This window comes from Hyla sarda, chromosome 3, assembly GCF_029499605.1.
Source record: "Hyla sarda isolate aHylSar1 chromosome 3, aHylSar1.hap1, whole genome shotgun sequence".
NCBI classification, from domain to species: Eukaryota; Metazoa; Chordata; class Amphibia; order Anura; family Hylidae; genus Hyla; species Hyla sarda.
Window position 1 is genome coordinate 299,815,843 of NC_079191.1, and position 24,702 is coordinate 299,840,544.

The window sequence follows — 24,702 nt, forward strand, 5'->3', positions numbered from 1 at the left end:
CAGGGACTGTCTTCATGACTTGTGTTTCAGGTAGCATGAAAGTGATGACAAAATCCCTTTAAAGAAGCATTTAGTGCAACATAGTCTAGAATTAAATTATAAAATAGAGGCTCTTGTGTAATCCTATTTCATTTTCACCACAAAATGTCTCCTCTAATTCTGCCTACATTTACCATGATGCCCCTGGCTTTGGGAAGACAGAGGGCAGAGTTTCAACGATACACTTGCTCCGAGTCCTACATAAGTGCAAATGATGAGTGACAGAACTTTTGTCTCTACACACAACAGCTACAGTATGCCTCCTTTTCTCCCTACGACTGTAGCTGATACAGAGAGCAAATGTCAAGCCTTATCACTTAGGACACACAGGAGAACCTGGTTAAATCAGATCCGTCAGTGTGATAAGAGGAGGTGCAAAAATGCAACTAATTCCTGTGTAAACTCGCCTACTATCAATGCCTTACTTGTCTTTTAAAAAGGGGCATATATTATATCTTTAGCAGCAGTGTGTGCATGGAGGACATAAAGAGTATCAAGAAGGGTAAACATAAGTGAGGTGGGAGGGGAAAGGTCTCTTAGCTGAGAGGAAGGATCTGACAGGTGATTATGTAATCCTGTAGTTCAAGGAAGTCAGTAACACAAAAATTTGGAGGCATTTCATTTCGGGAGTGTGGGGGGGAATTTGGAAGGGAAGAGTTGGAGGGAGTCTGGAGGAATTTTAGTGTGTGTGTGTGTGTGGGAGGGGGGGGGTGTAATGGGATCTGGAGGAATTTGTGGATGGGAGGAAAAAGGTATTAGGGAGAGTCTGGTGGCACTGGTGGAAGTGGGAGTCTGAAGGCATCGGTGGGGGTGGGAGTCGAGAGGCCTTTGTGAGGGTGAAAGGTGGGAGGCTGAAGGCATTTGGGAGAGAATAGAGGCATTTGGTGGTGGGTAGGTGTGGGAGGGTTAAAGCATTTGTGGGAGCCAAGAAGCATTTGGATGGAGAAGGGTCTGGAGGCATTTGTGGGAGTGGGAGGCAATTATTAGGGGTTTGGAGGCATTTGTGGGAGTCTGGAGGTAGTGTGTGAGTGTGTGTTTGTGTGTGTGTTTCAGGAAGTGGGGTTTACAGTGTGTAATGCTTAACAGTGAAATTATAACTGTGTGGTACCCTATAGGTGGGAAAAAGGGGAGGATGATGCTAAGAACAGAGTCTAGAATGTTCGTCTGGCAGGTTCTGCAGTTAAAAACTGTGGCTGGAAGAAAAAGTCATGATCATCTGGATCCGATGGAGGAGAAAAGGGGAAAAAGAATGACTCCAGTCAAAGAAGATGTCACCTATAAGTCACTGAATATAGTAGCAATGTAATCTACACAGCCAACAGGTATGAAACAAGTACAAGAGGTGTGGCAGTACCACCATCTTAAAAGTATGTATCATGCCAATCCATGAAATACATGATAGGCCCCACTCCTTGAGGTCAGCCCTAATAGCCCTGTAAAGTTTAGGGTAATAATTTGAGTGCAGCGAAGATATGGAGTTAGTTAGGAAAATCAATAGATAAGGGAGACTAGAGTGCGGTTTCTGGAATCAAAAACGCAATTCAATAAGGTTTTTTTCACACTGCCGTTAGCACACGGCAGTGTGACAGCCGTCAGAGGGAGGAAAATAGTGGGCGGACAATTACTGCAAGTGCCGACTTATTCTCCCACTATTCACTTAAACAACGGCGCCCGGCGGCCCCCATAATAGTTAATGGGATCCCCTGGGACCCATTGTTGCCTATTGCTCCCCATCATGAGAAGAGCCATTTAAGTCAAACAAAAAAAACAAAAAAACAAACAAAGAGAGACTTTTAATGGCCGTTCTCAAGGGGGAGCAATGGCAGTGTGAAAGGGGCCCAAGTCTTTGTGGAGAAGGGTGGGGGGATGTTATTATACAGAACCTTAGATTATCAATTAACTCATAAGCCTTAACGTTCTAAAACAACAACAGAGTCTGGAACAAATTTGACAGTGAAGTGAGAGGACTCATAGAATATGTAGCAAATTATCCACAAACAGATTCAGCTTAGAGTCAGTGTGGCCAATCAAAACACCCCTCACATCTTGGTTATTGCGAACCAAGACCAAAGAAAAAAAGAGCTGGGAATAATGGGCACCTCTGACGAGTACCTTCAGTAATCTTAACCCCTTAAGGACCTAAGGTGTATGGATACACTCTGGCTCCCTGGTACTTAAGGACCCAGGACGTATCCATATATATATATATATATATATATATATATATATATATATATATATATATGGGAATATCTATCAGCAGGCATATCTATCAGACCCCCATGTCAGCGATTGCCGCAAATCGCCGGTGAATTCACACCGGCAATTTGCGCCCATTCCGGGTCATACGGGTCTATGGTGACCCGGAATATAAGGGGGATCGCGGTTGTCCAAGACACCGACGGTCCCCCTGAAGGGATAGGAGTGAGGTGGCAGGGGTGCCACCCCTCCTATCCCTGCTATTGGTCGTCAAGAAGAGTCAGTTCACGCTGGGAGTTGTAGTTTTCAAACAGCTGGAGGTTTGCCCCCTTCGTGACGTCATGTCCGCCACCATCGCGCCCCCTTCCCATAGACTTTCGCTGAGGTGGCGGGCGTGACGTCAGGAAGGGGGCGGGCGTGACGTCACGAGGGGCGGCCCTGAACATGGAAGCCTGCACACAGCGTCCGGAACAATAAACTTCCGGACGCTGGGGAGCGGAGCTTCCAACACAGGGCAGTGGAGTACCTCTTTAATGCTTAAAGGGGTTATCCAGGAAAAAACTTTTTTTTATATATATAAACTGGCTCCAGAAAGTTAAACAGATTTGTAAATTACTTCTATTAAAAAAATCTTAATCCTTTCAGTACTTATGAGGTGCTGAAGTTGAGTTGTTCTTTTCTGTCTAGGTGCACTCTGATGACACATGTTTCGGGAACCGACCAGTTTAGAAGCAAATCCCCATAGCAAATCCCCATAGCAAATCCCCATAGCAAACCTACTCTGTGCAGTTCCCGAGACAAGCAGAGATGTCAGCAGAGAGCACTGTTGCCAGACAGAAAACAACAACTCAACTTCAGCAGCTGATAATTATTGAAAGGATTAAGATTTTTTTATAGAAGTAATTTACAAATCTGTTTAACTTCCTGGAGCCAGTTGATATAAAAAAAAAAAAGTTTTTTCCTGGAATACCCCTTTAAAGTGACAGTGGTCAGATGTGCAAAAAATGGCCGGGTCCTTAAGGTGAAAATGGGCTGGGTCCTTAACCCCTTAAGGACCAAGGGCGTATGAGTACATCCTTGGTCCCGCTCCCGTGATATAACGCGGGGTCCCACGGTGACCCCGCATCATATCACGGCAGGCCCGGTGTCATAGTGAAGCCTATCTCTAGGGAGATGCATTGAACAGTGTTAAAGATCAGTAAATGCAATGTTATAGCCCCCTATGGGGGCTATAATACTGCAAAAGAAAAGTGTAAAAAAATCATTAACCCTTTGAATTATCCCTTCCACTAATAAAAGTTTGAATCACCCGGCATTTCCGATAATAAAAACAGTGTAATTAAAAACAAAAATAATCATATGTGGTATCGCTGCATGCGGAAATGTTCGAATTAAAAAAATATACCGCTAATTAAACCGCACGGTCAATGGCATACGCGCAAAAAAATTCCAAAGTCCAAAATAGCTTATTTTTGGTCACTATTTATATCATGAAAAGATTAATCAAAAACGATCAAAAAGTTAGATCAATGCAAAAATGGTACCGACAAAAACTTCAGATCACGGCGCAAAAAATGAACCCTCATAGCACCCTGAGGGCTACAGAGGAAATGCTGAATACTGCAGAGGAAATGCTTTTCTTTTTGGCACACAGAGCTCTCTGCTGATATCATGACCACAGTGCTTTCTGCTGACATCTCTGTCCATTTTAACAACTGTCCAGAATAGGAGAAAATCTCCATAGCAGACACATGCGGCTCTGGTCAGTTCCTAAAACCCACGCAAACAGGGGAGGAACAGACAAATTCAATTCAGATGCTACGATTTCCTCTGCAGCTGCTACCTCAAGATAGGCCCGGGACCACCTGGCAAAATTTGAAAAACCTAAATTGCTTGGAAAAATCAATGCCTACAGACTAAAAAGCCTTTTGCTACTACCAAGAAGGGATACTTTTTGGAATGCCTGGAAAAAAAATGCAGTCTTCTTCACTTGCCAGACTCAAAACCAGCTATTAATCCCAAAACGGGATAATTTTTTAAATGCTTGGAAAAAGAGTCTTCTGATACCTATGTGTGCATGTTAAAACTGTCAGGCATCTAACAACAACCAGGGATACTTTATGCTTCTTTATTTTAGTATGAATAAGCCTAAAAAATCTGCAAATGCATTAAAGAGGCTGTTAGTCACCATAGGCTACCCAATGTCGCCATAACAAAATACATTCCTAGCAGAGTTATACAGGGCTTTAGTGCTGTTAGGCAGTTTTCTAAATATGTTTAGGGGCTTATTTAATTTCAGATTCACATTGTACGCAACCCCGAAGGGTGCCATTATGCTTCATCCACATGTCGACAAAAGAGAAAAATGGTGTTAGAACGATCCAATTTACCATTAGGAACAAAATTAAAATCCCCTGCCCTTGAGACAGCTTTGCATAATAATAATATAATGCAATGACTCTTAGAAATCAGAACAGTATAAAATGTGCCCAGTAGAACAAGAACCCTGAAGGGAAAGTCATTACATAAACAGATCAAGACTCCCTTAACAAGTGGTACTCCGGTGCTTAGACATCTTATCCCCTATCCAAAGGATAGGGGATAAGATGCCTGACCGCGGGAGTCACGCCGCTGGGGACCCCCGTGATCTTGCACGCGGCACCCTGTTTGTAATCAGTCCCCGGAGTGTGTTCGCTCCGGGTCCGATTACGGGCGATCACAGGGCGGGCGGCGTGTGATGTCACGCTCCGCTCCTCAATGCAAGCCTACGGGAGGGGGCACGATAGCTGCCACGCCCCCTCCCATAGGCTTGCATTGAGGGGCGGAGGGTGACGTCACACGGGGGCGCAGGCGTGACGTCACACGCTGCCCGCCCTGTGATCGCCCGTAATCGGACTGATTACAAACAGGGTGCCGCGTGCAAGATCACTGGGGTCCCCAGCGGCGGGACTCCCGCGGTCAGGCATCTTATCACCTATCCTTTAGATAGGGGATAAGATGTCTAAGCACCGGAGTACCCCTTTAATGGCAAAGATGGACTGATAATTTTCTGTATAAGTCCTATTCTAGATCCTAAGACATGAGGTAGCCATAAAGTGGGCCTCCTGAATGCAAAAGATGCCCAGTGTGCGTTTAGCCTACTCCTGAAAAGCCTTCTCTCTCTCTTAGAAGGGTAGTTAAAGGAGTACTCCACTGGAATTTTATTTTTATTTTTTTGGATCAACTGGTGTCAAAGTTAAACAGATTTGTAAATTACTTCTATTTAAAAATCTTAACCGTTCCAGTACTTATCAGCTGCTGTATGTTCCAAAGGAAGTTATTTTCCTTTTCTTTTTGAATTTCCTTTCTCTGTTGACACCACTGTCTATTTAAGGAACTTCGAGTAGGAGCCAGGGCCGGCGGCAGAGACTAAATAGGCCACCGCCTCCGTCCCTGCAAGAAAGTTTACAGGGACTGACTGGTCTGGTAGTAGAGCACAGCGCTACTTCACTCAGGGACACCACCCCCTTCACTCCAACTGGGCTGGTAGAAGAGCGCTCCTCACCTAGGTGGCCAGGACCTGTTTTCTGACCCCCCACCCCTTACTGTTAATGATGTGGCAGCCCACAGTGCCGACCACTCCCAATCATAGAGCTCTAACCCTAAATGCACGCCACCCCCCCCCACCCTCCAGGGTCCCGCACGGTGCAGGCATTACCCAATGATATATGTCAGATATGTAGTAAATATATATTTACACACACACGGGGTATACATAACTACATTTACCTGTTTTCAAACAAAGTATGGGGGTATTGCTCTTTTTTGGTATGGTGTTAATTCAGTCATGGTATGGCGTTGTTATTCAGTCATTATATGGTATGGGGTTGCACAGTCACTGTATGGTGATATTGTTCTGTTCTGATACAGCAGTATTGTTCTGGTATGGTAGTGTTATTCAGTCATGGTATGACGGTATTGTGCTGCTCAGGTATGGTGGTGCTTCTCAGTCACGGCATGGCAGTATTGTTCTGTTTAACATTGTTGTTCAGTCATGGTATGAGGCTACTGTTCTGATATGGTGTTATACTCCCACAGTGTAGTGTTATTTTTCTTGTCTGTGCAGAAAAGGAAAAAAGAAAGGAAACAAAGGGGGCGCTATCTAAGTGCCGTAAATGGTGGTAATCGCAAAGGTTGAAAATTGGCGTATATAGGAATAGTGGAGCCAAATTAAAGTGTGTGTTGACACACTCACCTTCTAGTGTTGTGCAAGCTCAGGCACAACACTGATGTGGGCTTTCTGAGTGCATGCACTCTAGACGTTTTCCTCTGGGCTGCCAAGCATCTATCCCGATACTCCGTGGTGTCGGTCTGGCGGATAGTGGTGTGGATACTGGGTGACCTCGGCAAGGTGCTTATCCAGTCCTGGTGAAAAAACGGCGATGCTTCTCTGGGGCGCCTCCGGATCCGTAGATGGTTCAGCTCCCAACCCAGGTGGGGGTTGAGGAAGGAGGAAGATACGGGAACGATTTGAAAGTTTTAAAAGCTTTATTCAGACGACGCGTTTCGCAAGGGGTCCCTTGCTTCATCAGGTCATAGATAACAGGGGTACAGACAGTCTTTATATACAGTGTGTACTTCAAAAAGTGCGGGAGTTTGTGACAGGTGTGATGCGTCACCTGAGTGCCGGATGTGACGTGCCGGCTGAGAACGGGAGTGTTCATTCATAAAATGTGCTGTTTGTATACAATGTACCGAGTGTAACTTTGTGGTTGGATGTAGAGAGAGCTGCTGGGTGTATCATGTTCGGCTTAGAGGATGTTCTCAATGTGTTGGTAAGTGGGAAACTGCGATTTGGTTCGCTTGAGGAAAAAATGTCAGTAGACTGCGGGAATACTAGGAAATGTTTTGCTAATATATTGGGATATAATACAATATAATATTGTGAGTTGAATATTACATAGATTATGTTTCTGTGTAATGCATCTCGTATATCAGTTGTAGTTGATGAAGATACCAGGTGATTACTAGTGTATTAGTGTGTAAAAAAGATTATTTTATTTCTTTTACACTATAAGTTATGCTGCTGCATACTATGAAATTGTGTCTATCGTATGGGACGATATGTACATTATGATAATAATCTTTATGGTTAAGCTTGCTATTCTGATATAATCGTGTTAATTAAAAGGGTTTTTGTTTATATTTATATGTATACTCATTGTCGCTTGTTGTGATGTCATGATATGTTTTTTGGTTATTGACAAATGTTTATTGGATATACAGAAAAATGCTGGTATCAGCCTATTAGTTTATTAATTGGTGGTTGATATTTGTTGGTTCGTGCGTTTTTGGCTGTCTATAGATGGGTACGGAGGTACAAGGCAAAAAAATGCCTTGGATGGAGAGTGTATGGATGTAGGATGGGTGCAAAAATGATTGGTAGTTATTGTCACACTGTGGTGAGATCTCATAGTTGTGTGTATAGTATATTGAGATCACAGTATTCCACTGTCTTTCTCATGGGTGGTGAACATATAATATCACAGTTGGCAGAATAATCAATAATACATGGATGCAAACATATAGGTGGGGAAAAAAACATATATAAAACCATGTATAACAATTATATATATAAAAAGCATACACATGTGGAAGTGACCTATAGAGGTACACTCTAAAATTGGACATATAATACTTGATAAAAACAATAATAAAAATATTGAGGTGTATGTATAAAAAAGTAATGATGTAGAGGACACAAATTGAAATGCGTCATTTGGGTGGTGATTTGATGTAAATATACTTATAGAAATAATGGTGGTGGGCCCTGTGGATGTTGGATGTATTGGGTGGAATAAGCCTAAAGTTGTTAACGTATAAGTTCCACTGCTTCATTCAGACCTCTTGGGACTAAGGTGCCAAGGCGGAATATCCAGAACATCTCTCGTTTGGATAGTTCTTCGAATCTATTGTGGACAGTATCTTCAATGTGATCTATTGGATATATACAGATCGGATTTTTGATCAGAGGGTGTTTTTCCCGACAGTGGCGGGAGACACTATGTAGGGTATATCCTTTCTTGATATTTGTTCTATGGTTATTTAACCTAAGGTGTAATTCTTGTGTCGTGCGGCCCACATATTGTTGTCCACAGCAGCATTCGATTACATAGATTACATAGTTGGAACAACAGTTCAAATGGTGTTTTATGGTGAATATTTCACCGGAGGTGAAGCTCGTATGTGTTTTTATGTCTGCTTTGAGGGTGTTGCAGCACAGGCACCGTTTTTTGTGACACCTATATACCCCATATTCATTTCTTGGGTCTTTGTTCTTATTGTTCCGTTTGTTTTGCTGTCTTAATTTACTTGGGGCTAAGATGGATTTCAAGGTTGGTGCTCTCCTAAAAGTGACATTCGGTGCTATTGGTATAGTTTCTTTCAGAATCTGATCGGTTTGTAGGACATGCCAGTGTCTCTTGAGTATGGATTTGATATGACCATGTGCATGATTATATGTGGTGATGAAATTTAATCTAATTGGTTCTTTTTCAGTATCTGATGATTTATTTTTTGCAATTAGACATTCCTCTTGGGATAGTTGGTTTGCCTTATTGAATGCCTCCTTGATCAATTTGTTAGGATATCCTTTTGCTTGGAATCGTTTTTTTAGAAGTGATGCTTGTTGGTGGAATGTACGTGTTTGAGTGCAATTTTTCCGGATCCTTTTGAACTGGCTGAATGGAATATTTGTCTTCCATTTTTTGAAATGAGCGCTATTGAAGGAGAGGTAGCTATTGGCGTCTACTCTTTTAAAATATGTAGCGGTATGGATACTGGATTGGTCATGTGAAATTATGAGATCCAGATATTCGATTTTTTCTGATGATGATTGTGCAGTGAGAGTGAGTCCCCAAGGATTGCTATTGATGTTTTCCAAGAATTCAGGAATAAATTCTTGCGGTCCCTTCCAGACTAAGAAAAGGTCATCAATATACCTCTTATATATGATGACATAGTCCTTGAACAATTTTTGTGAGGTGATGAAGAGGTCTTCGAATTTACCCATCACAAGATTGGCATAAGATGGTGCCACCCTGGTCCCCATCGCAGTACCGCGTATTTGGTGATAGGTGGCACCGTCATAGTGAAAGAAATTATTTGTTAGAATCATTTCCAAGCAGTTTATCAGAAACCTTTTTTGGGGTTCTGGTATTGAAGCATCTTCTTGGAATATATCATTGATGCAAGATAAACCAATATGATGTTGAATGTTGCTGTATAGAGCAGCAACATCCATAGTGATGAACATACATTCATTGTTCCATTCAGTATCTTGTAGTGTTAGGATGAGATCATCAGAATTCTTGAGATAACTGGGTAGTGACTGTACATATTTTTGTAAAATGAGGTCCAAAAACTGTGAGATGTTGGATGTGGAGCTGTTGATGCCTGAAATTATGGGACGTCCAGGTGGATGAGTGGAATTTTTATGTATTTTTGGAAGGTGATAATAATATGGTTGTGAAGGATTAGTGATGATTAGAAACTTTTTTTCTTCTTTTGTGATGATCCCTTCCTTGTAGGCCTCCTCTACAATGTTGATGATTCTCTTTTGTAATGCTGGGTGAGGGTTTTCTTGGGTTTTACTATAATAATTAGGGTCTCCCAGAATATTCATGGCTTCTTGGTGGTAGTCTTCATAATTTTGCACGACAATGCTACCACCTTTGTCTGCGGATCTTATTACTATCTCAGGATTATTTTTCAGCGTATTCAGGGCTTGTCTTTCTTTTTTTGAAAGCAATCCTTCTTTGGTGTCCGGTGGATTAGTAGGTAACGTTTTCAGGTCATTGGCTACTAAATCATGGAATGTCTTGATCAGATGACCCTGATTATAGACTGGGTAGAATTTAGATTTATTTTTTATGGCGGGATGTACGCCAGGTGGGGGATTTATATATGTATCTGGAGTAAGTATGGAGGTGTTATCCATTGTTTCTTTTAGACGATCTTGTATTTGAAAGTGTCTATGTAGAGTCAATTTGCGGGTGAAGTGATGGAGGTCCAGAAACAGGGTGAAATCATCTGGTTTATGGACTGGACAGAAGGACAATCCCTTATTTAAGAGACTAGTCTCATATGTCGTCAGTGTATGATTGGATAGATTAAAAATCTTCATGCCTGTGTTAGTGAAGTCATCAGATTTAATAGGGGTTACTGTAGTTTTCTCTCTTTTCTTTCTTTTGTTGTTTCCTCCTCGTTTTCCTCGTCTGTGTTTTTTCTTTTTGTTTGTTTCTTCGGTGTGAAGAACTGTTCCATGGTTTTTTGTTTGGTTTTGGGTTTTATAGTTGTCCCTAAAAAAAACCCTTGTGATGTTGAAGCCTCGCATGGTTTTAGGAATGGAACCGATGCTACCATTCCAAGGCTGGAATTGTCTACAATGGTGATGTTTTCCACTAAGGTGAGAATAGTTGGTGTGTTTGCTAGACTGATGTCAGGATCTGATCTTGAGGGGGTTAACTCGTGCGTAGTGAGGATCGACAGATCGTCTTCTAATGCTTTATCTCTGGTTGGAGATGGTGAGAGTTGTAAAGGTGTAGTGACCGTGCATTCACTAGGGTGACCTCGGCCTAGTTCTTCCTGAAGTCGCCCGCAAATTGACTCTACATAGACACTTTCAAATACAAGATCGTCTAAAAGAAACAATGGATAACACCTCCATACTTACTCCAGATACATATATAAATCCCCCACCTGGCGTACATCCCGCCATAAAAAATAAATCTAAATTCTACCCAGTCTATAATCAGGGTCATCTGATCAAGACATTCCATGATTTAGTAGCCAATGACCTGAAAACGTTACCTACTAATCCACCGGACACCAAAGAAGGATTGCTTTCAAAAAAAGAAAGACAAGCCCTGAATACGCTGAAAAATAATCCTGAGATAGTAATAAGATCCGCAGACAAAGGTGGTAGCATTGTCGTGCAAAATTATGAAGACTACCACCAAGAAGCCATGAATATTCTGGGAGACCCTAATTATTATAGTAAAACCCAAGAAAACCCTCACCCAGCATTACAAAAGAGAATCATCAACATTGTAGAGGAGGCCTACAAGGAAGGGATCACCACAAAAGAAGAAAAAAAGTTTCTAATCATCACTAATCCTTCACAACCATATTATTATCACCTTCCAAAAATACATAAAAATTCCACTCATCCACCTGGACGTCCCATAATTTCAGGCATCAACAGCTCCACATCCAACATCTCACAGTTTTTGGACCTCATTTTACAAAAATATGTACAGTCACTACCCAGTTATCTCAAGAATTCTGATGATCTCATCCTAACACTACAAGATACTGAATGGAACAATGAATGTATGTTCATCACTATGGATGTTGCTGCTCTATACAGCAACATTCAACATCATATTGGTTTATCTTGCATCAATGATATATTCCAAGAAGATGCTTCAATACCAGAACCCCAAAAAAGGTTTCTGATAAACTGCTTGGAAATGATTCTAACAAATAATTTCTTTCACTATGACGGTGCCACCTATCACCAAATACGCGGTACTGCGATGGGGACCAGGGTGGCACCATCTTATGCCAATCTTGTGATGGGTAAATTCGAAGACCTCTTCATCACCTCACAAAAATTGTTCAAGGACTATGTCATCATATATAAGAGGTATATTGATGACCTTTTCTTAGTCTGGAAGGGACCGCAAGAATTTATTCCTGAATTCTTGGAAAACATCAATAGCAATCCTTGGGGACTCACTCTCACTGCACAATCATCATCAGAAAAAATCGAATATCTGGATCTCATAATTTCACATGACCAATCCAGTATCCATACCGCTACATATTTTAAAAGAGTAGACGCCAATAGCTACCTCTCCTTCAATAGCGCTCATTTCAAAAAATGGAAGACAAATATTCCATTCAGCCAGTTCAAAAGGATCCGGAAAAATTGCACTCAAACACGTACATTCCACCAACAAGCATCACTTCTAAAAAAACGATTCCAAGCAAAAGGATATCCTAACAAATTGATCAAGGAGGCATTCAATAAGGCAAACCAACTATCCCAAGAGGAATGTCTAATTGCAAAAAATAAATCATCAGATACTGAAAAAGAACCAATTAGATTAAATTTCATCACCACATATAATCATGCACATGGTCATATCAAATCCATACTCAAGAGACACTGGCATGTCCTACAAACCGATCAGATTCTGAAAGAAACTATACCAATAGCACCGAATGTCACTTTTAGGAGAGCACCAACCTTGAAATCCATCTTAGCCCCAAGTAAATTAAGACAGCAAAACAAACGGAACAATAAGAACAAAGACCCAAGAAATGAATATGGGGTATATAGGTGTCACAAAAAACGGTGCCTGTGCTGCAACACCCTCAAAGCAGACATAAAAACACATACGAGCTTCACCTCCGGTGAAATATTCACCATAAAACACCATTTGAACTGTTGTTCCAACTATGTAATCTATGTAATCGAATGCTGCTGTGGACAACAATATGTGGGCCGCACGACACAAGAATTACACCTTAGGTTAAATAACCATAGAACAAATATCAAGAAAGGATATACCCTACATAGTGTCTCCCGCCACTGTCGGGAAAAACACCCTCTGATCAAAAATCCGATCTGTATATATCCAATAGATCACATTGAAGATACTGTCCACAATAGATTCGAAGAACTATCCAAACGAGAGATGTTCTGGATATTCCGCCTTGGCACCTTAGTCCCAAGAGGTCTGAATGAAGCAGTGGAACTTATACGTTAACAACTTTAGGCTTATTCCACCCAATACATCCAACATCCACAGGGCCCACCACCATTATTTCTATAAGTATATTTACATCAAATCACCACCCAAATGACGCATTTCAATTTGTGTCCTCTACATCATTACTTTTTTATACATACACCTCAATATTTTTATTATTGTTTTTATCAAGTATTATATGTCCAATTTTAGAGTGTACCTCTATAGGTCACTTCCACATGTGTATGCTTTTTATATATATAATTGTTATACATGGTTTTATATATGTTTTTTTCCCCACCTATATGTTTGCATCCATGTATTATTGATTATTCTGCCAACTGTGATATTATATGTTCACCACCCATGAGAAAGACAGTGGAATACTGTGATCTCAATATACTATACACACAACTATGAGATCTCACCACAGTGTGACAATAACTACCAATCATTTTTGCACCCATCCTACATCCATACACTCTCCATCCAAGGCATTTTTTTGCCTTGTACCTCCGTACCCATCTATAGACAGCCAAAAACGCACGAACCAACAAATATCAACCACCAATTAATAAACTAATAGGCTGATACCAGCATTTTTCTGTATATCCAATAAACATTTGTCAATAACCAAAAAACATATCATGACATCACAACAAGCGACAATGAGTATACATATAAATATAAACAAAAACCCTTTTAATTAACACGATTATATCAGAATAGCAAGCTTAACCATAAAGATTATTATCATAATGTACATATCGTCCCATACGATAGACACAATTTCATAGTATGCAGCAGCATAACTTATAGTGTAAAAGAAATAAAATAATCTTTTTTACACACTAATACACTAGTAATCACCTGGTATCTTCATCAACTACAACTGATATACGAGATGCATTACACAGAAACATAATCTATGTAATATTCAACTCACAATATTATATTGTATTATATCCCAATATATTAGCAAAACATTTCCTAGTATTCCCGCAGTCTACTGACATTTTTTCCTCAAGCGAACCAAATCGCAGTTTCCCACTTACCAACACATTGAGAACATCCTCTAAGCCGAACATGATACACCCAGCAGCTCTCTCTACATCCAACCACAAAGTTACACTCGGTACATTGTATACAAACAGCACATTTTATGAATGAACACTCCCGTTCTCAGCCGGCACGTCACATCCGGCACTCAGGTGACGCATCACACCTGTCACAAACTCCCGCACTTTTTGAAGTACACACTGTATATAAAGACTGTCTGTACCCCTGTTATCTATGACCTGATGAAGCAAGGGACCCCTTGCGAAACGCGTCGTCTGAATAAAGCTTTTAAAACTTTCAAATCGTTCCCGTATCTTCCTCCTTCCTCAACCCCCACCTGGGTTGGGAGCTGAACCATCTACGGATCCGGAGGCGCCCCAGAGAAGCATCGCCGTTTTTTCACCAGGACTGGATAAGCACCTTGCCGAGGTCACCCAGTATCCACACCACTATTTTTCTTGTCTGGTATGGCATTTTTATTCAGTCATGGTATGGCAGTATTGTTTTGTTCTGGTATGGTGGCTTTATTCAGTCACAGTATGGAAGTGTTGCTCTGGTAGATGCCTGATGATGCAGATAATCTGTGAAACGCGTTGCATGATGGGTGATTAAAGTGTATTCTACCCCACGAGTGTGTCCAGCGCCTGTTGATGTCCGCCGCTCCCTTGGAGACTCCTTGGCTTTTTGTCTATACGTTCTGAGGTGGACCGGCTGCCAGCATACTTTTACACAAGCCTTTTTCCATTGTTACACTTGGTGAGTGTAACATCCTGGGTGAGCATTGTATTTACCCTTGTGTTCACCCTTGTATTTTTAAGTGGTAATGCGCTAGGTTGCGCCCTCTCTATTCCTTTGCTGCTTGCTCTGGTATGTGGCATTGTTATTCAGTCACAGTATGGCAATATTGTTCTGCTATGGAGTTATTTAGTCACAGTATGATGGTATTGTCCTGTTCTGGTATGGCAGTGTTATTCAGTCATTGCATAGGGTGTTGTACACAGACAAAAAGGGGGAACACAGCCTAATGATAAGTTTGCAGGTCGGACAAAATATGTTATGTTTTTCAGATCAAGTACTAGACCTCCAAGGGTTGGGGGCAGCAAATTGGGGATTTGCCTAGAGTGGCAAAAATCCTTGTACCGGCCCTGGTAGGAGAAAATCCCCATAGCAAACCTATCCTGCTACAGGCAGCTCCTATAATGGACAGAGGTGTCAGCAGAGAGCACTGTGGTCAGACAGAAAGGAAATTCAAAAAGAAAATAACTTCCTGTGGAGCAGCTGATAAGTATTGGAAAGATTAAGATTTTTAAAAAGAAGTAATGTACAAACCTGTTTAACTCTCTGGCACCAGTTGATTAAATAAAAATGTTTTCCAGGGGAGTACCCCTTTAAACCCCACACATTATGGGATATGATCCGACACATAAGAAAGGTGGCAAGTGCAGAGAAAGAAGAACAAATGAGACAGGATGATGGGAGCCTGAGTAATAGAGGGCAACGAGGTAGAGAAAACACAGACTTAAAGCTAGGGGTACCTACAAAAAAAATAAAAAAATAAATGTGATCAGACCAAGAAAAAGAAAAGAGAACCAAAAAAATTAAGTGAAAATAGTAAACAAAAAGTATGGAAAATCAGAAAAGCTGAACCAGCTGACATACCTCTCATTGCTGCCTGTGAGACCAGAAGTACATATGTATGAAAACCAATAAAGTACATATGTATGAAAACCAATAAAAGCAATTAACAGAATGATTCATTCAAATTACCCAGCTAGAGGGGAAGAGGAAGGGAAGGCTCCCAGACTGGTAGAGATGTAGTAGAGAGGGGGCAGGTAGCAGCAGACAGAGTGAACAGTCAGTTGTTGCTTGTCTCTGCTGTGCAGGTGTACTGAAGCAAACTGTTCCCTTAAGAGAAATGTTCCCAAGCAGCTAGCTGATGATAAATGCTGAGTCAGCAAAGCTCTGTGATTGGCTGAGGCGCAACCCCCCCCCCCCCCCCCCCCCCCTCATACTATTAGTTGTTGGTGGAGGTGTGCAGTCTCGTTCTGCTCACTATGTTGCAGACAGGGAACATTTCTCTACAGCATTGGAACGATTCTCTACCACCTCCCTCCCTGAAGCTCTCAGAGCAGGTTAACAAAATCCACATGATTTAGCATTTCTGCTATGTGTGGCCATACACAGTGTTCAGTGGTATCTAAATTGTTCACCTCCAGCTGTAGCAAAACTACAATTCCCAGCATGTCCAGACGGTGTTTGCTGCCTGGGCATGCTGAGAGTTGTAGTTTTGGAACATCTGGAGACCCACAATTTGCAGATCACTGCGCATAGCTCCCTAAACTGTGGCTATCCACATCTTGCAAAACTACAACTCTCAGCATTCTCAGACAGCTGTTTGGGTATGCTGGGATTTGTAGTTTTGCAAGATTTACAGGGGTCCAGTTTGGAGATCACTGTGCAGTGGTCTCTAAACTTTGGCCCTCTAGATCTTGTAAAACTACAACTCTCCGCATACCCATACAGCAGTTTGCTATCTGGGAAGGCTGGGATTTGTAGTTTTGCAACATCTGTGCGGTGGTCTTTAAACCATGGCCCTTAAAATCTTGCAAAACTACAACTTCCAGCATGCACAAAAAGCAAAATGCTTTTTCAGCATGCTGGGAGTTGTAGTTGCGTGCCTCCAGCTGTTGCATAACTACAACTCCCTGCATGCCCTTCGGCGACCAGTACATGCTGGGAGTTGTAGTTTTTCAACAGCTGGAGGCACACTGGTTGAAAAATCCTGAGTTAGGTAACAGAACCTAACAAGGTTTTCCAACCAGTGTGCCTCCAGCTGTTGCAAAACTACAACTCCCAGCATGCATGGTCTATCAGTGTATGCTGGAAGTTGTAGTTTTGCAACAGCTGGAGGTTTGCCCCCCATGTGAATGCACAGGGTACATTCACATGGGCAGGTTTACAGTGAGTTTCTTGCTTCAAGTTTTAGCTGTGGCAAATTCTCCGCCGCAGCTCAAATTCCTAGCGGGAAACTCACCGTAAACCCCCACCCGTTCGAATGCACCCTAAAGACATTCCAATAAACACAAAATCAAGGTTAAAATACTGCATATCGTACAGTATTGTTTCCAAAACGGAGCCTCCAGCTGTTGCACAACAACAACTCCCAGTTTAGCAACAGCTGGAGGCACCCTGTTTGGGAATCACTGGCGTAGAATACCCCTATGTCCACAACATATGCAAATCCCTAATTTAGGCCTCAAATGTGCAAGGCACTCCCTCAATTCAGGGCCCTGTCGTATTTCATGGAAACAGTTTAGGGCCACATATGGGGTATTTCTCTACTCGGAAGAAATAGCTTTACAAATTTTGGGGGGCTTTTTCTCCTTTTACTCCTTATTAAAAGGAAAGGTTAGGGTCCACACCAGCATGTTAGTGTAAAAAATAAAACATTTAACTCAAACATGCTGTGTTGGCCCACACTTTTCATCTTCACAAGAGGTAAAAGGAAAAAAAAAAGACCTTCAAAATGTGTAACGCAATTTCTTCTGAGTACGGAAATACCCCATAAGTGGGTGCAAAATGCTATGCGGGCGCACAACAGGGCTCAGGAGTGAGAGCACACTATGTACATTTGAGGCATAAATAGGTGATTTGCATAGGGATGGCCGATTTTACAGCGGTTCTGAAAAAATGTAAAAAAAATAAATACCCACATGTGACCCCATTTTAGAAACGATACCCCTCACGGAACGTAACAAGGGGTATAGTGAGCCTTAACACCCCACAGGTGTTTGACGAATTTTCGTTAAAGTTGGATGGGAAAATGAACATGTGTTTACAAAGCCCCCATGGTGCCATAACAGTGAACACCAGCACATGTGACCCCATTTTAAAAACTACACCCCTGACAGAATTTAATTTGGGGTGCAGTGAGGATTTACACCCCACTGGCATTTGACAGATCTTTGGAACAGTAGGCTGTGCAAATGAAAAATTACATTATTCATTTTCACGGACCGCTGTTCAAAAAAGCTGTCAGACACCGGTGGGGCGTAAATGCTCAAGGGTACCCCTTATTATGTGAGGGGTGTAGTTTCCAAAATGGGGTCACATGTGGGGGGTTCCATTGTTCTGGCTCTATGAGGGCTTTGTAAACACATGTGGCCTTCAATTCCGGACAAATTTTCTCTCCAAAAGCCCAATGGCGCTCCTTCTCTTCTGAGCACTGTAGTGAGTCCACATAGCACTTTACATCCACATATGGGGTATTTACATACTCAGAAGAAATGGGGCTACACATTTTGGGGGGCTTTTTTCCTATTTTCCCTTGTGAAAATGAAAAATTTTGGGTAACACCAGCATTTTAGTAAAACATATATTTTCTTAATTTTCCCATCCAAATTTTACAAAAAATTGTCAAACCCCTGTGGGGTGTTAAGTCTCACTATACCCCTTGTCACATTCCGTGAGGGGTATAGTTTCCACAATGGGGTCACATGTGGGTATTTATTGTTTTGCGTTTATGTCAGTACCGCTGTAAAATCAGCCACCCCTGTGCAAATCACCAGTTTAGGCCTCAAATGTACATAGTGCGCTCTCACTCCTGAGCCTTGTTGTGCGTTGACAGAGCATTTTATGTCCACATATGGGGTATTTCCGTACTCAGGAGAAATTATGTTACACATTTTGAGGGTCTTTTTTTCCTTTTAACTCTTGTGACAATGAAAAGTATGGGGCAACACCGGCATGTTAGTGTAAACAATTGAATTTTTTTACACTAACATGCTGGTGTGGACTCCAAATTTTCCTTTTCATATGGGGGTAAAAGGAGAAAAAGCCCCACTAAATTTGTAAAGCAATTGATCCTGAGTATGGAAATACCCCATATGTGGCCCTAAACTGTGTCCTTGAAATACTACAGGGCCCTGAAGTGAGAGCACCATGAGCATTTGAGGCCTAAATTAGGGATCGCATAGGGGTGGACATAGAGGTATTCTACGCCAGTGAATCCCAAACAGGGTGCCTCCAGCTGTTGCTAAACTCCCAGCATGCCTGGACAGTCAATGGCTGTCTGTAAATGCTGCGAGTGAAAGGGGGTGTATATGTAGTGTTTTGCCCTTTATTATGTGTTAGTGTAGTGTTTTTAGGGTACATTCGCACGGGCGGGGGTTTACAATGAGTTTCCCGCTAGGAGTTTGTGCTGCGGCGGAAAATTTGCCATAGCTTGAAGCAGGAAACTCACTGTAAACTCGCTGTTGCAAACTATAACTCCCAGCATGTACTGACAGACCGCTCATGCTGGGAGTTGGAGTTATACTTTTGCAACAGCTGGAGGCAAACTGGTTGTTAAACCTTCGGTTAGGTTCTGTTACTTAACTCAGGATTTTCCAACCAGTGTGCCTCAAGCTGTTGCAAAACTACAACTCCCAAATGATTGACGAAGGGCATGCTGGGAGTTGTAGTTATGCAACAGCTGGAGGCACGCAACTACAACTCCCAGCATGCCGAGACAGACTTTTGCTGTTCGTGCATGCTGGGAATTGTAGTTTTGCACGATTTTGTGGGCCACGGTTTAGAGACCACCGCACAGTGATTTTCAAACTGTAACCCTCCAGATGTTGCACCCCCACAAATCCCAGCATACCCAAACAGCTGTCTGGGCATACTGGGAGTTGTAGTTTTGCAAGATGTGGATGGCCACATTTTAGAGAGCTAAGCACACTGATCTGCAAACTTTCGGTCTCCAGATGTTCCAAAACTACAACTCCCAGCATGCCCAGGCAGCTGTCTGGACATACTGGGAATTGTAGTTTTGCAACAGCTGGAGGTCAACAATTTAGAGACCACTGCCCTAAGGGTATGGCCACAGATCGCAGAAATGCTAAATCATGTGGATTTTGTTCCCCTGCTAAGAGCTTCAGGGAGGGAGGCTGTAGAGAATCATTCCAATGCTGTAGAGTAAGGGTGTCAAACACCCGGCCCGCCAGACCTCGTCATGTGGCCCGCCGCCGGCCTTCACCTTTAATCTCTTTTTTTTTTTTTTTTTTTAAAGAAAGCCGCCTCTTCAGCGCATGCGCGGCGATCCTCCTTCGGTCCTCCGCCTCTATGGTTGTACGTCCTGTGCGTACAACCATAGAGACGCGGGAGGAACAGGAGGACAGCAGGATCATCACAGGAGGACGCGCGCAGGCCCTGGTAAGTGACCGGTGGCGCGTTATCTTCCGGAGCGTTCCGGTCACCGCTCGACCGGTTCTGGCACCTACTGCTATGGTCCATACGCCATAGCAGTAGATGTGACCCCGAGTCGGAGGAGCGGTGACCGGATCACAGTGGGTGCAGCACACAGACATACAGCCTCCTGCCATACACTGTACATGGCTGGAGGCTGTATGTCTGTGGGGGGGGGGGGGGGGTGCTGCCAACCTAATGTGGGGGGAACTATACTGCCAACTAATGTGGGGGAACATGCTGCCTACCTAATGTGGGGGGAACTATACTGCCAACTAATGTGGGGAAACATGCTGCCTATCTAATGTGGGGGGAACTATACTGCCATCTAATGTGGGGGAACATGCTGCCTACTAATGTGGGGGAACATGCTGCCTACCTAACGTGGGGGGAACTATACTGCCTACCTAATGTGGGGGGAATTATACTGCCAACCTAATGTGGGGGAAACTATACTGCCAACCTAATATGGGGGGAACTATACTGCCAACCTAATGTGGGGGGAACGAGCTGCCAACTAATGTGGGGGGAACAAGCTGCCTACCTAATGTGGGGGGAACTACAAGGTACTGTACATTGCGGCGGTAGGAGGGGTAGTCTTATATGGAGAGTATATCCCAAACTCTACATTTTAACTGTAAAAGTTGGGGGTCGTCTTATACACCCAGTCGTCTTATATACGGTATGTGAGGGGGGAGGAGGGGGTCCTACAGATACAACCAGCCCTTTGAGGGTGACCAAACTGCTGATGCGGCCCCCGATGAATTTGAGTTTGACACCCCTGCTGTAGAGAAATGTTCCCTGTCTGCAACATAGTGAGCAGAACAAGACTGCACACCTCCACAAACAACCAATAGTATGGGAAGGATGTGTGCACCTCAGCCAATCACAGTGGCTTTGCTGACTCAGCATTTATCATTTGCTGCTTGGGAACATTTCTCTTCAGGGTACAGTTTTCTTCAGTACACCGGCACTGGGAGTCAGTGGCAGGTGATAGAAGTCCCATCCCTGTACACTGTCATGCAACAAAGATGGCAGTGATGACAAGTGCAGCACCTCACCAGAAGGCAGGCTACTAGGAAAGCCAGGTGCATAGAGGGTCCAGAGAGGCACCAAACTGATCCAGGTGACCCCAGGAGTCTGATGGGGTGAACTGTATAAAAGTAGGTTAGAGTGAAGCCCCAAAAAGTGTAGAAATGCCGGCCGAGCAGCAGAAATACCTGTGGCATGCTTTCGCCTTGGTCAGTGGCTAGCTCCCAAAGTTTTAGATATTTAAACAGGAATCTAATTCCAAAGGTACCGGTTAGTAAAAGTTGCAGCATAAGTGTACTTTTACACAAGTCAAATACACTGTGGACTTTATGTGCAGATTTGTGTGAGGAAAAGTCACAGTGTATAATGATATTACTTATGAGGATGAGATTTTAAGAAATCTCCTTCACATGCTGAAGGAAAAACGTACACAGAATCTATGCATAAAATGGCCTATGTTTGGTTTTTCCCTTTGACATCAACGAGAAAGTTAAAAGCCATAATAAAATGTTATTGTTGCAGATTTTTAAGCAATAATGCATTGGAACCAAATAAAATATGCAACAAAATAAACATTATGGGGTAATTTAACATTTGCTCAGTTTGTTATGCTACGTGTATGTTTCTAAAGCTATTTATAAACTGATTTTCCCAGTGTGTTAGTATCACTTGTACGCTACGACTAATTTATGGCCCTGTGCGCTGGGAGTACATAAACCATATAACAGAAACATATCTAAAGAAGTATTCCAGGACTGAGTAAAAAAAAAAAAAAATCCCACCCAGGCTGCCAGCATTATAACAAAAAAATACGGACATCTCGCCGCTTGCCCGGTGCCTCTGTTATCGCTGGCCACATCGATGTCCTGTCTTGGCCAGTGATTGGCTGAGCAGCAGTTTGACCTATTAAGCCAGGAAAAATACTGGGTTGGGGCTCAAATCCCACAGCAGAGCAGCCAATCACTGGCTGAGGCAGGACATTGTTGTGGTATGCCACAAGGTAAAGAGTGACGAGTTGGCGATAAGAACCTGGAAGAAGCCTGCTCCAGAGGATGGGGCAGCAATAAAGTTAAAGGGGTACTCCACTGCACACATCTTATCCCCTATCCAAAGGATAGGGGAAAATATGTCAGATTGCGAGGGTCACGCCACTGGTGACCCCCACGATCTCCAGGCCAGCACCGCTGTCATTCGGGGAATGGAGCAAACTCCACTCAGTGCCTGATAACTGCACGATGCAGGCCGCCACGCCCCCTCCATTCAAGTCTATGGGAGGAGGTGTGACTGCTCTGTATTAGCCGTCACACCCCCTTCCACAGACATGAATGGAGTGGGCGTGGAGTGAAGTCACGAACGAGGATGCTGCAAACTGCCGGCCCAGTGATCGCGAGGGTCCTCAGCAGCGTCCCTAATTTCGGCATGCCCCACGACCGAGGCATGATGTCATGTCTCGGTGCCGAAGGCAGCGCCTGGCACAGAATGCAGGGGGCTGCACTAAGATCGCGGGGGTTCCAGCAGCGGAACCCCCTGCGATCATAGATCTTATTCCTTTCCAAAGGATAGAAATACTTCTAATACAGGGAGAGTGTAAACCCCAAATAAACTCTAAATAAACTCAAAATAAACCACCCTGTCTGGCATCAGAATGCAACTTTTTTGCAGCATTTGTTAAAATCTGCATATATAGACCTTTCAAGAAACAAAAGGGGTGAGTAGCATACATTTGTTCGTAGGCTGTTCAAAATTTAGTGACAATTCAATTCAAAATCCACAATGTAAATCTCTGATAACTTCCCCCTAATGTATGTATTTTATGTATTGGAGAACTGGGCTGACTTCGCTGTTGGTTACCGGCTCTACCGTAGGGACGGACTGCACCTCAATGGGGAGAGTGCAGCTGTGCTTGGGGAGAAGATGGCTAGATGGGTGGAGCGTGTTTAAACTAGGGACTGGGAGGGAGGGAACCTACAACATAGAGGGGGAGGATAGTATAGATAGAGGGGGGGGGACTTATTAATGTACCTGGGGTGGAGCGGAGGGAGGGGTTAGAATAGTTAATAGGAATAGGCTTCAAAGGAAGAAAAACCATATGCCATTGAATTGCATGTTGACTAATGCCAGATGTCTGACCAATAAAACTGATGAACTTGAGTGGTTGATGTCTGAGGAGGATTATGACATAGTGGGTATAACAGAGACTTGGTTGGATGATACCTGTGACTGGGCGGTCAACATACAGGGTTATAGTCTATTCAGAAAGGATCAGACAAAACGGAAAGTGTGAGGAGTCTGTCTTTATTTATAGTCCAGACTGAAGGCCGCACTGCGTGAGGATATACGGGAGGGAATCGATATTGTGGAATCATTATGGGTAGAAATAGATGGAGATAAAAATAAAATTCTGATAGGGGTTAACTATAAGCCACCACACATAATGGAAGAAGCAGAAGATCAATTAATGAGGCAAATAAACAAGGCAGCAAATCAGAATGATGTGATAATAATGGGGGACTTTAACTATCCTGATATAGGATAGTGATAAAGGAAACAGGTTTCTGACTATAGCTAAAGACAATTATCCGTCCCAAATCGTGCAGGGCCCGACCAGAGGGGGCACCCTACTAGACTTAATATTAACCAACAGACCTGACAGAGTAACAAATGTGCAAGTTGAAGAACACCTAGGAAATAGTGATCATAATATAATACATTATAACTTGTTCTTCAATAAGGGAATCTCTCGAGGGGCCACAAAAACAATGAAGTTCAGGAAGGCAAAGTTTGACCAACTCAGAGAAGCCCTTAATATAAAATGGGATAATGTCCTCAAAAACAAGAATACTGACACTAAATGGGAGACTTTTAAAAATATCTTAAACTCTCACTGTAAGATGCATATACCTTATGGGAATAAAAGGGTCAGAAATAAAAGAAAACCAATATGGATGAATAAAAATGTTAAGGGGGCAATAAATGACAAAAATAAAGCATTTAAGCTACTAAAAGAGGACGGCAGTGAAGAAGCATTAAAAAGCTATAGAGAAAAATTTGAAATATGCAAAAAAACAGATAAAAGCAGCAAAAAGAGTAAAACTAACCCCAAAATATTTTTTAACTATATGAATAGCAAAAAGGTCAAAAATGGAAGTGTAGGCCCTTTAAAAAATGATAAAGAAGAAATTATAAACGGGGATCAGGAAAAAGCTATTACCGTATATACTCGAGTATAAGCCGAGTTTTTCAGCACGGTTTTTCGTGCTGAAAACACCCCCCTCGGCTTATACTCGAGTGAACTCCCCCACCCGCAGTGGTCTTCAACCTGCGGACCTCCAGAGGTTTCAAAACT

The 24,702-nt window shown here is 42.7% G+C and overlaps 1 protein-coding gene across 4 annotated transcripts in view; it reads right to left on the minus strand.

Annotated features, from left to right (window-relative positions):
• The window catches only part of LYST (lysosomal trafficking regulator), a 1,083,863-nt gene that overhangs the window by 698,913 nt on the left and 360,248 nt on the right, over positions 1-24,702 (minus strand). The window lies entirely within an intron of this gene.